This window comes from Haliaeetus albicilla, chromosome 27 (assembly GCF_947461875.1).
Source record: "Haliaeetus albicilla chromosome 27, bHalAlb1.1, whole genome shotgun sequence".
NCBI lineage: Eukaryota > Metazoa > Chordata > Aves > Accipitriformes > Accipitridae > Haliaeetus > Haliaeetus albicilla.
Window position 1 is genome coordinate 10370499 of NC_091509.1, and position 11250 is coordinate 10381748.

Genomic DNA, 11250 nt, shown 5'->3' on the forward strand with positions numbered 1-11250 from the left:
CTCTCTTTCCCCGCAGCAGAGACAGGCACTTGGACTGTTCCGGCTCTGCAGAGGAGCCCATGGCCGGCACTGAGGGCTGGGGGGATGCACACACACAGGGTGAGGTACAGGGCTCCAGCTTGCCTGATTCTGCAGCCTGCTCCTCTCCAAAACCGCAGCCTTGCACATGCTGTGGAGCTAAAGCCATGCAGTTATTGCAGAGGAAACCTATGGCAAAGGAGTAAGAAGGGGGTTGTGAATGAGCTATTGAAGCAGATGGGAATTTCCCAGAACAAGCGGCAGAGGCCAGGCAGAGCAGCAGAGGATAGGGAAGGCTCCTGCGCGATGGCTCATGCTGCCCACCAGCTGTGTGGGCTGAGTGAGGAGACCAGGATGCCCATTGACTCCTTATGGCATTTCCAGTGACTCATTTGTCCGCGGGAAGCAGCTCACCCGCAGCATCTGAAGCAGCCTGTCCTCCTCCCCAGGCTGCTCCGGCACAGCGGGGCCAGCCGGCCCCTTCTGCCTGGGGGCGAGAGCCCGGCAGCAGCCCAGGGCACGTGGCTCACCCTGTACCTCGCTTTATCTGGGGGAAGAAATCCCCTGTCAGAGACCCTGCACTGCTCTTTCTGCACTGGCATCCCACCATGGACACCCCAGCCTTCCCCTTTTTCTTTCACCGGTGGTGTCCCCACACGCTGTCGCAGAGGCGGCTGGGCACGCTGGCACCAGCCAGCCATCAGCGTGTGGGGACCAAAGGGAGCTGCACCGTATGGCACGTGTCCCTCGTACTCACTCTTTCACTCTGGCTGAATTTGGCTTCCCCGCTGCACTGTGCCACTAGTGGCTCTCACACTGCGCTGACGGTGTCTGTCGTAGCCCATCAATGTCACCCACTGTCCCCTCGCCGCCCCGCCTGCCTCATCCCTGCCTGTCGGGCTGCCTCCAGTCCCGGTGGTGCTGCGCGTCCTCCCTTCCCTGCCCGGCAGGACAGCACCAGGAGCTGGGGTATCTCCTCCATCCCCATCGTCCTGCTGCCAGCCGCTCCTCTGCTCTGCTCCCCGGGAGGATCGAGGGGCAGGTGGGAGACCCAGACCGACCTCATCCTCCTCTGCTGACCCTGGCCCCAAGCAGGGCGACTCCTCCTGCCTCTCCCCGGGGGGCCGGTCAGGGTCTGGGTGCTACCATCACTGTTTTCTCTTCCTCTTTCTGTTTAACCGCCTCCTCCCGGAGACCCACCACAATCACCGGAGCAGGTCCCGATCCCCCTGCACCAGCAGAGCTGGCCAAGGGGGCGAGCAGCAAAAGGACCTGTTCCTCAAGCAGCTCTTGCTGGCAGGGTCCTCCGTGGGCATCTCCCTGCCTCGTGGCTCCCAGCATGGCTGTCCCCGGCTGTCCCCGGGCCCCCATCCTGCAGCACCCTCTCCACACCCCCCTGCCCTCCTCACTAGCTCTCCTCTGAGTCGCCTCCCCACGGGTGACTGGCTCTCCCTATCCCCAACTACTGCACCCCCGGCCCCGAAACCCCTCCGTGGGCACCCCCTCCTGCTCCCCTTGCCAGCCTGGCGAGCGGAGCCACCCATAGCACTCTGGGGAGCGGCGGGGACGGGGCTCTGGGCTCGGTGGGGCTGGAGGATGCCAGGGCAGCAGGCGCTGGCGCATCTCCTGGCCCCGCGCAGACACCGCTCGGCTGTTCCTCAGCACCTCGGCACCGTGTCCCTGGGCAGAAGACACTTCAGATCCAGCCAGTGCTATAAATAAAACCACGTTCTTTTATCCCACCAAATAGGTTCTCATTGATTTTACCTATTCCTCCTCCTCCCTCCTGCGTCCCTTTGATATGTGAAGTCAGCTGCGGAGGAGCTCAGGGAGCCGCCAGCCTGGCGGGGAAAATGCCACCCCCTCTAGGCCCTCTCCCCCGGAGACAGCCGCTCTCCCCTGGTTTTTGCTCTCTGAATAGGCGGCACCACTGGAAGAGAAGAAACAAAGCTCCCTGGTGAAAGTTTGCTGGCTAATTATTTATTAATCTCCTCCTGACAGTGCAATCGCCGGCAGCGAGGCAGCCCCCAAGCCCCCTGCCATGGGGAGGAGGAGGAGGAGGAGGAGGAAGATGGAGAGCTCTGCTGGTGGAGCCTTCTTGCCGTGGCTGAGGAGCTCGGGATGAGCCGACACATCGCTTCCTTCTCTGGCTGCTTCGGTTACGGTTGTACCAGTGGTGGAGATAAGGGGGTCCCATCTCCGAGTCCCCAGGTCCCCGTCCTGGGAAATGCTGAGGGCTGGTTGCAGGGGGGTTCCTGGTCCCTTGCGGGTGATGCCAGCTGAGGGGCTCACCCCCCCCCTCCAGACCAGGCAGTTTGTGAATGCCTGCTTGCTGCAAGCAGTTATTTTGCACACAGGAGCTCCCCATGCAGGGATGGCTAGCAACAGAAATAATGCAGCAAAATCACAGCTCACACAGCCTTCCTGGCACTTGAAAGCATCTTGAGAGCTTAAAAAGCTGCAAGATGCTCTCATTCCCATCCTTTCCCTGTTATCCTCGCCTCTCACTGCCTCTGCTTTGGGCCCCCCTTCCCAGGGGGGAGCGCAGCACTTTCCCAGGCAAACGGTACCCAGTCGAGCCGGGCGAATCCTGCCCGCGCCATGCAGCAGGAGGCAGGGAGGCCGCGTGCTGCCTGCCGGAGCGGGGCTGCGGGTGACTCATCGCCATGCAGTATGCAATTACCAAGGCAAGTGCAGGCCCCTGCTGTTTTGCACAGGTATCTGTGTCAGCCAGGGCTATTTCCAGCTCTCTCCGCACTCCCGGCTCCTTTGAGAGGTAAGGAATACAGCCGCCTAGCTACTCTGCTTGCCACAGGGACGGGCACGATATTCCCATCAGCAAAGAGCCAGGGGGTTGGATATTGCATCCGAACACTCGAATTGCACAACTGGGGGAGGAGGGAGTGGTGTGCAACTGCCCACGCATTTTATGTATTTAAGGGCGCACACACAGACATAGACCGAATGGAGGCACGGAGAGATGCAACGAGGCTGCACAGCACCCATTGCCACCGACTAAGCGCCAGGCGAGGAGAATTTAGAGCTGTTATTATTAGCCATGCTGGTAGCGCTAGAAAGGAAGCAGCAGGGATGGGATAAAGCAGAGTTTGGAAAATGCTCTGGCCTGGAAAGGCAGGGGAGGGACCAGGATAAGAGGAGCAAAGCGATGTGCGGCAGCGCCTTCTCCCTCCCCTGCCGGAGCAGATAACTGCAAGCTCTGTGGGGCAGCGTCTCTGTCTCCCGATCTGTACATTGAGTGCGTGCCATCCCCCATCAAGCTGTTAAGCCAAACCGCGCTCAGTGAGTGACATTTTTTGATTCCCAGAATGTTTGCTCGTTACTTTTCCCTCTGGTCACTGTGAGCAGGAAGCGGGGGAAAGCTCAGGCGTTGAGCACTTCTTGGACAAGCTCCAAACAAGGGCTACAGCCCTCCAGCCACAAACCTCGTTTGCTACAGGGGTTTTGCAACTGGAGTTGTCACAACAGGGCAGCAGCTGCAGCCCAGTCCCTGTGGCCGTAAGTGGAGGCAGCTATATCATTGCACCAGTGCTCTGTGCAGCAAAACGCGTCTGCACTGGGATCAACGGGGTGTACCCTCCTGGGAATCCTGAGCAGGCTAAGTCTGCCCAGGCAAAGTGAGCCTGGCCTTCCACAGCCTTCGGCAGTTTTCCCGGGGCGCTGGAAGTTTGCTCAGCTTTACCTGGAGGCTGCCATATAGGGGAAGGCTCCATATGTGATATAGATGTGCCTGGCATGGGGCACTCTGTGCCTGTGCAGCGTGGTGAAGTGATGGATATATGACATCACCGAAGCCCCAGGGACGTCGTAGGACACTCGTCAGGGTACATTGTATGTCCTGCATAACCACCCTGGAGATGAACGGTGTTCATCACCCAGCTGGGCTTGGGAAGATGGGTCTGTTGGAGGCAGGCTGGGGGCATAATGACCAAAGGAGGGATGGATATAGAGCCAGGACCTGCGAAGGGGCTGGGAAGGCTCCGTGCCTCAACCTCCCGCCTTTGCCTGACACATGCCCACCAAAGCCTGGCCCAGGGAGAGCATGAGGCTACAGTCAGACCTCTCACAAGTGTGGGCTGTGCCCTCTGCGGACAAGCCACCAGGCTGCAAGCGGCACCAAGCGGCTTTGTCCTTCCCGCACCTCCCAGCAGAGCCCTCAACATGGGAGTACTGCTACAGTTTTTTCCTGGAAAAATCACATTAATCATCCTCAGCGCCATCTCCCCGGCCTTTGTCACAGTTTGGTGCCCCAGTGCCAGCTTTGTTTTAAAAGCATTATTTATTTTTAATAAAAGCCGATCTAAACAGCAACATTGTTAGGATGAGAAAAATAAAAATGCAGTGGTTGTCACAACTGTCAGCATCCCCGGGAATGGGGGACTGGCAGTGCGCGGCTGCGGTCCCCTCCGGCCTGTGTTGCTGCACAGGCAGAGGAGGAAACACCTGGCAGTGCGTGCCTGTGGGCAGCCTTTGTGCCAGGAAAAGCAGTGCCTGCTTTTTTTTAATACACGGCTGAAATTCTTATGCATACTTGTTATTTTCTAAATGTCTAGTAATTTTAATTTCATTTATTGCATGAATAAATGAGCAAATATGACACATACAAATGTTGGAAAGTAAATTAGTTTTTTAAGCCCCTTCATTGAAAGAAATATGTATTATTAAAATATCTATGTTGCAATGTGCTGATATCACATTAGCAACAGTAATAAGAAATGCTGTTTATCCATATGGAACTAGATTTTCAAAGCACGGATCTGGCAGCATGCGTCGAGTCGGTGCGTGGCCGAGACCATAAACCATGGCAACCAGCGGCATCTCCATTTGCCCAGGCAGCCGTGGTGGGTCACGGGGCAGCGTTCCATATCCCAGGCTGGTGGCCAAGCTGAGATCCTGCGAGCAGAAAGCGTGCAGGAAGCGAGCAGGAAGCGCACCTTACTCACTTCCTGAGCATCTCTTCTCCTTCCATCACTCTTCCTTCTGGGAGACAGGAATAAAGCTTTACCGGAGGCCCCAGGGAGAGCCCATCCCGGCTCCTGCACACCCCTGCCGCTGCGGCTCTGCCTGCTCTGGCTGGCTCTGCTGGTTTCTCCTGTGGGGCCGCGGCTTTTGGCAGGGCTGGGCAGGGGCAGGGTGCTGCACCAGGGCTCCTCTCAAGTTCAGTTTTTCCCCAGGTTTTCCAGACCGGCTTTATTTGCAGGCACAAGGCCTGTGAGCGGCTGCATTTGAATGCTGCCTGGCCAGAGCAGAGTGCAGCCACGGCTGGGACAAAACAAAACCAGCATTCACGGGCAGTCATTTAAATTCCCAGCAGCTGTTCCCTCCCAGCACACTCATGCCCACCCTCCTTTGCTCTCCAAGGCACTTTTGGGGGCTTTTTCCCAGGGTGGTAGGGAAGCGGGTCTTCCAGCAAGTTCACCTGCAACCAGCATCCCTCCTCCCGCCTCCTAAAAATAAGTGGCCAGCCCTGGAGGGGACAATAGCTGGGGGCTGCTCCTCGCTCGGGGGTCTGCACCCACCGGGGTTTCAGCCCCCCCACGGTGCCTCCTCCCTGCCCCGGTGCAGCGGGTCGTGCAGGGCTGGGTGCTCACCCCGCAGCAGGAGCCCCGCGTGCTGACCAGCACCCCCAGTCCCTGAGCTGGTTACGGGTGCCCCACGGATGCCTCCCTGGCCCCGGCTCATTCCCATTTCCTCGTGATGGTGCCTCACCCCTGAGGCTGAGCCACGCTGTGGGGGCGGCCGCCCAGCCCCCCCTCCAGCACCGCTCCAGTGGGAGAACTGGGCCCCTGTGCCGAAGGACGCTCAGCTCCCCGGGGCAGGGGTGCAGACAGGCGTGCACTCCCAGGACACCGGGTAAACCCAGTGAGACAGGGCTTTGGGCCAGGCGTAGCCATGGGGCCCAAGCAGGAGCTGAGCGGTGCCTTTTGGCCCCTCGTGCGCTCACATGAGAGAAATTGCTCATGCGTGTTTTGGTCTGCTTGGGTTTAACCCCAGCCCTGCTTTCCCGCGCGGGCTGCCGGCACGGAGCAGGCAGCGGCACGCCGGGCAGTGGCAGCAGGAGCGAGCACGCTGCGGTTTTCCAGCCGGAGACAGGCAGCTTCTGTGAAGAGCTGATGGTGAAACGCTGCCTGCAATCCCATTACGGCTGCGAGCGCGAATGAGTTTAGTGGCCTCAATTTAATTCCCATTTGTACATGGTGAAAAAAAAAGAAAAAAGAGGAAGAAGAGCGAAATCAGGGATCGGCATGGATTGGCTGGGATGGGGATGCGCAAGCTGCAGCCACGTGGGAGGCACGAGCTGCCAGAGATGTGCCCAGCCCCGGGCAGAGGATGCTGCGCTGGCAGCAAGGATGGGTGCTGCAGGGGGAGGAGAAGGACGCATCGCTCCCGCTGGATGTGCCCAGCATGCCTGAGCCCGGGCTGGGAGAGCCGCTGCAGTTTCATGTAGCTGGAGCCCATCAGCAATGGAGTACACCAGGCACGGGGCTCCCCCCATCCCGGCTGGAGAGCCATGTCAATGGCAAGCGCATGGGCTGCTGTGGGCCAAGCCGAGCCCCACGGGGTGGGTGCCTGCGTCTCCCTCCTCTCCTCACCGCCGGGACATGCATGGGACTGGAACAGACCCAGCCGTGGGAAGGCTGGAGGAGGGAAGACGCCACTTAAAGGCCCAAGGAGCCAGGGCTCCAATTTCAAAAAATAAAGTGAGGATTTTCATCTGTATTTGCTTAGTGAGTTAATGACTTTATTTCTGATTTGATGCTCTTGTCTCTGATGACTCAGGCACAAAAAGGGAGACCAGATAAGAGCAAAGAGGCCCAGCCAGAGGGATGCTGGTGGCTGCTCAGTGCCCAGCGTCCCCCAGCCTGGATCCCTTCCAGGGGATTCCAGAAATGCTGTCAGCACCGGGAGTGGGACCATGGGCATGGGGAGGGCAGCAGCTTGGGGAGGTGAAAGCAGAAGCAGCCATCCCTGATAAGAGATGGGCTCTGCCCTGTTATGGCTATGGCAATTGCACTAACAAGAGCGTTAGGTATTTCGTACTTGGTATGACCTGCCCGGATCGCGCTGTACCACCCCGGCCCTCTGACCTCATCCTCTTCTGGGAGGAATAAACGTCTGATGTGGAGGAGAGCAGACCTTCTCCTTCCCCTGACACCTCCAGCTGGAACCTGGCTGCCAGTCCCTTGCCCCTGGGCCATTGCAGAGGCCTGGCAGGCAGCAGGGAATGTCCCCAGACTGGGGGAGTTAATCAGTCCCAGAGCAACCCAGCCCCTCCTGCCTGCATTTCTCCATCACGAGAAACAAACAGATGTGTTTAGCCTGAATTAGCTGTTTTCGATTGGGAAGGCAATCCCAATCTCACTGCATCCAGTTCCCCCCCCAGCCTAAACAAGAAGCTGGGCAAAACACGCATTTTCTTTGGTGAGGAGGAGGTTTCTCCTCTCCCTCATCTCTTGCTTCCAAGTTCGTTGAGCCCTGCAGAGATGTGAGCAGAGCTCTCTGCAGCTGGAGGGCTAACATCTCAGCTCTTCCAAATAAATAGAAAATGACCCAGTTTATTTTTCTCTTTTCCCAAAGTCCAAGCACCCAAAAAATGAGACAGTAAGTGGAAGCCACAAATAGATTTCATGTATTCTGACAGAGCCAGGAGATGAAAGCAGGGGAAACAGCTCCTTCCTCCCCTGCTCAGATCCTGGTACGGCAGCAGCACATCCTCCCCGGGGTTAGCTTCCCTGGGTCAGAGAGGCAGGAGAGGCTTTGGGGCTGACCCCAGCTCAAGTCCCGCGTTGCCTACCAACTGCTTAGGAAAGCTGCCATCCCCTGTCCAACTCCAAGGGCTCCAGTGCTCTTTGCACCCGAGGGTGGCGAGTTTTGGACCAGACGAGGTCCCAGGCTGGTGTAGGCAGGATGCTGGCTTGCTGGCCTGTTGCTCCGAGGAACATCTCACTGCTGCGGTTCAGCTTCACAGCCCCAGGATCTGCTGGCACCGCAGCTTGATGCGCCTCCGCTTCCAGACGGGAATGGCTCGGCATGCAGGAACCCCTCTTTCCCTAGTTTTTTTTTCCTCACTCATACAGTCCCCACACCCCTTGGGGACCAGGATCTTCTGAGGCAGGGTGGGAGCCTCCCCAGGGCTGCTCCCATCGGCCTTGCTCCAAGTATTAAGGTGAGCGGCAGAACGTGCCCAGCCTTCAACTATTCCTATCACGTCCCATCTGGAGACAGAAATCTGCCTGCTGGCTTTACAATTAAAATTGAAATTATTTGATTACAGGCCTTCATTAGTAAAAACAAACACCAGGCAGCCTTCCTCCCTCTCCTCCCCCCATCCCCGCCCAGCCGTTCCTCCCCGGGGCTGTTTTAGGTAAATCCCAGCCAGGATGTGGGCTGGGCACACAAAGGGGGTTCGTGTCTGCAGCTTGTAGCTACAGTCAGGTGCAGCCCAAAGGAGACAAATTTTAGACCCACAAATCACCTCCTTCAGGTAGAGATGCAGCAACAATCTTGGATTGACGGCTTGATGGACTGCTGCCCAGCAGTGGCTGTAGCGATGGCTTTAGCAGCAGCAGGATGTTTCCCAACACTGCACAGCCTGCTGAACGCTCGCAGACCTTACTGGGGGGCTCCCACAGCCCTTGGAGATTCCGATTTACATTTTGACTCCATGCCCTTTGTTCTGTGAGTCTTTGCAATGGGGTCATTTGCACCTTCACACCAACCTGGACTTGCCATTGCCAGGTCTGTTTTTCTTCCCCACAGCTGGCTAATCCCGCGGGGAAAGTGGGGAGCGCAGGGAAGGGCTGTGCCGGCACGGAGCAGGCTGCCCGTGGTGTATGCAGATGCTTGAATCCCCAAAGCTGCAGCAGTTCTGGGGGAAGTAATTCAGTTAACACTCGGGGCGTTGGGAACAGGCTGTGCAGCCTGGGAGAGGAGGAATGCTAATGAAGGATGGCTTGGGAATGCTGCTGGGTTAGAGTGCCGCTCGCCCGGCTGCTCCCAGTGCCTGGTTTTCTCTAGCCAACGGGATGGCTCTGGGCAGTGGGGAGGTGAGGTGGGAATTAGGCAGTCTTTCTGCCTCTGGTGCCTGATGCAAGAAGAGGCCATGAAACGGCTCTTGACACTCAATTGGTGGCCCGTTTGAAAGGGCCTGTGGCAGAAGAGGTATGTGCTATCCCCACTGTGGCATGCCAGCTGGCACCCCCGCCAGAGTCCCTGCCTGCAGAAGGCAGGATGACCCCCTGCCCTGTCCCTGCCTGCGGGCAGGGGCACTTCCCTTCGGTGCTCGCCTGAGCTTCTCCATCCCTGCCTCCCACCTGCACCGTCTGCCTTTGCTCTAGCAAAAAGCTGCCTGTGGGATCTCCCCAGCGCCACAGCACATGCGCTGGCTGGGGCCGTGCCTCCAGCGAGCAGCCGGCTGAGCTGGGAGCGGGCTGAGGAGACTGAGCCACGGTGCCTGCAGACCACAGGGTCAGGCTGTCTGGGACTCAACAGCCCCTTTAGCCCTCCCTCTATAAGGAGGGAAACCCAGACCCAGAGTTGTGGGGCGAGGGGGCTGCAGCCACAAGGCTCGGGCTGCGGAGGAAACCCCTGGCTCAGGAGCAGGACCAGCCACGGCAGCTCCAGCTGCGGCAGGGGACGATGGCAGTGCCTGGTGGCACACAAGAATCACGCAGGCAGCTTCTCCCGTGAAGTGAGCCCGTCCGGGCAGGGGAGGCCATCTGCTCACCCACAGAGGGGAGCAGAGCTGGGGATCCAGAGCTGGCTCGAGGCAGCGCTGCCTTTGCAACCTGGGGGGCACCAGCACCCCAAAGACGAACAAAGGGTTGTATTTGGGGTGCCTTTGCAGGGATGTATTTGGAAAGCCTTTGCAGTCTCAAGTACCTTTGCGACAACCAGGGGCAGCCACCCCGAGAACACAAGCACGGGGTCGTGGGAGAAGACCTGCGGCCATGGGTGTTTGTCCCCTTTGGCAGGCTGGGCAGTGGGAAAGGCGGCTGTCACAGGACCAGCGGGAAGGCAGAAGTGTGCTCTGCACCTCCTCTGTGCCACGCTCGCTCCTTAACTCCTGTGGCCTCTGGAAAAAGCCCCGCGGTGCTCTCCTGCCAGCGGAGTGACCTTGAGGACAGGATGAGCCTGTAAGAATCTGCCTTTTGCTGCCAGGCAGATGAAGCCCCTCATGCCACAGGGCTGAGGAAGCCCCAAGGGAAAGGGTGCATCACCCCGGGACCACCAGCACAGGGTCTGCCTGCCTGAGGACCCCCTGAGACATGGCGGGGCAGAGGCGCATGGTGCAGGGGCTGGCACGCTGGCCGAGCTATTCGTGATGGGTAGTGTTGCCTGGCCGCTCTGGCTGACTTATGTCACGTCAGGGCCAGACTGGCTTCCCAGCGGCATGAAGCCTCCCCCTGACCGGTGGCACTGGGACGAGCTGTGGCCAGGGCAGGTGGCAGTGCGGGCACAGGTTATAAGGTTACGCTGAAGAAAGAGCAGCTCCTGGTGGGATGCTCCCCTCCCCAGCTGTGTGCCATCCGCCTGCCCAGCCTCAGCTTGGCGCCTGAGGATGCTCCAGCTCCATCCCCCGTGCAGAGGTCTGGATGTGGCCCAGGGATGGCAGGGTCCAGCTGCAGGGGTGTGCTCCAACAGTGGGGCTGAGCCATAGGCGGGGGGGGCAGCGGGGTTAGTCCCCTCCACCTGGGTAAGTGTCACCAAGTCGGCGGCACTAACAGCATTGTTGTCCTACCCAGGCTTGCCTTGTGGGCTAAATCTTTAACCAGATCAAGGGTTTAACTTTATTAGTGTCTGGAAAAATGTGGCACCATTTTCCTGGGGCAAAGTATCTTGATCCCTGCAGAAATCCCAGATGTGGCTCCTTTTCCTGGGCTGCAGCTCCCTGGCGCTTGTGTCTGGCCCTTCAGCACAGGGACCCATGGGACCATCTGGGGCAGGGAGCACCCTGTGCCCCGTGCATGGCCTGGGCTCCCAGCTGGCCCCATCTTCCCTCCAAAATCACAGTTTGCACAGACCCAGGTGCACCGGCACGGTGCCAGCATAGAGGAGCTGGCACTTTCCCGTGAAGGGTGTACCTGGGCACAGATTGTCCTCGCAGCGGGCAGTGTGGGAGGAAAGACACTGCGGGAGCAGAGACTTTGGTGTCCCCTTGAGGGGAGCCCCACTGCTGGCACCACAGTCTCCCTGCCAGCCCTGCCAGCTCCG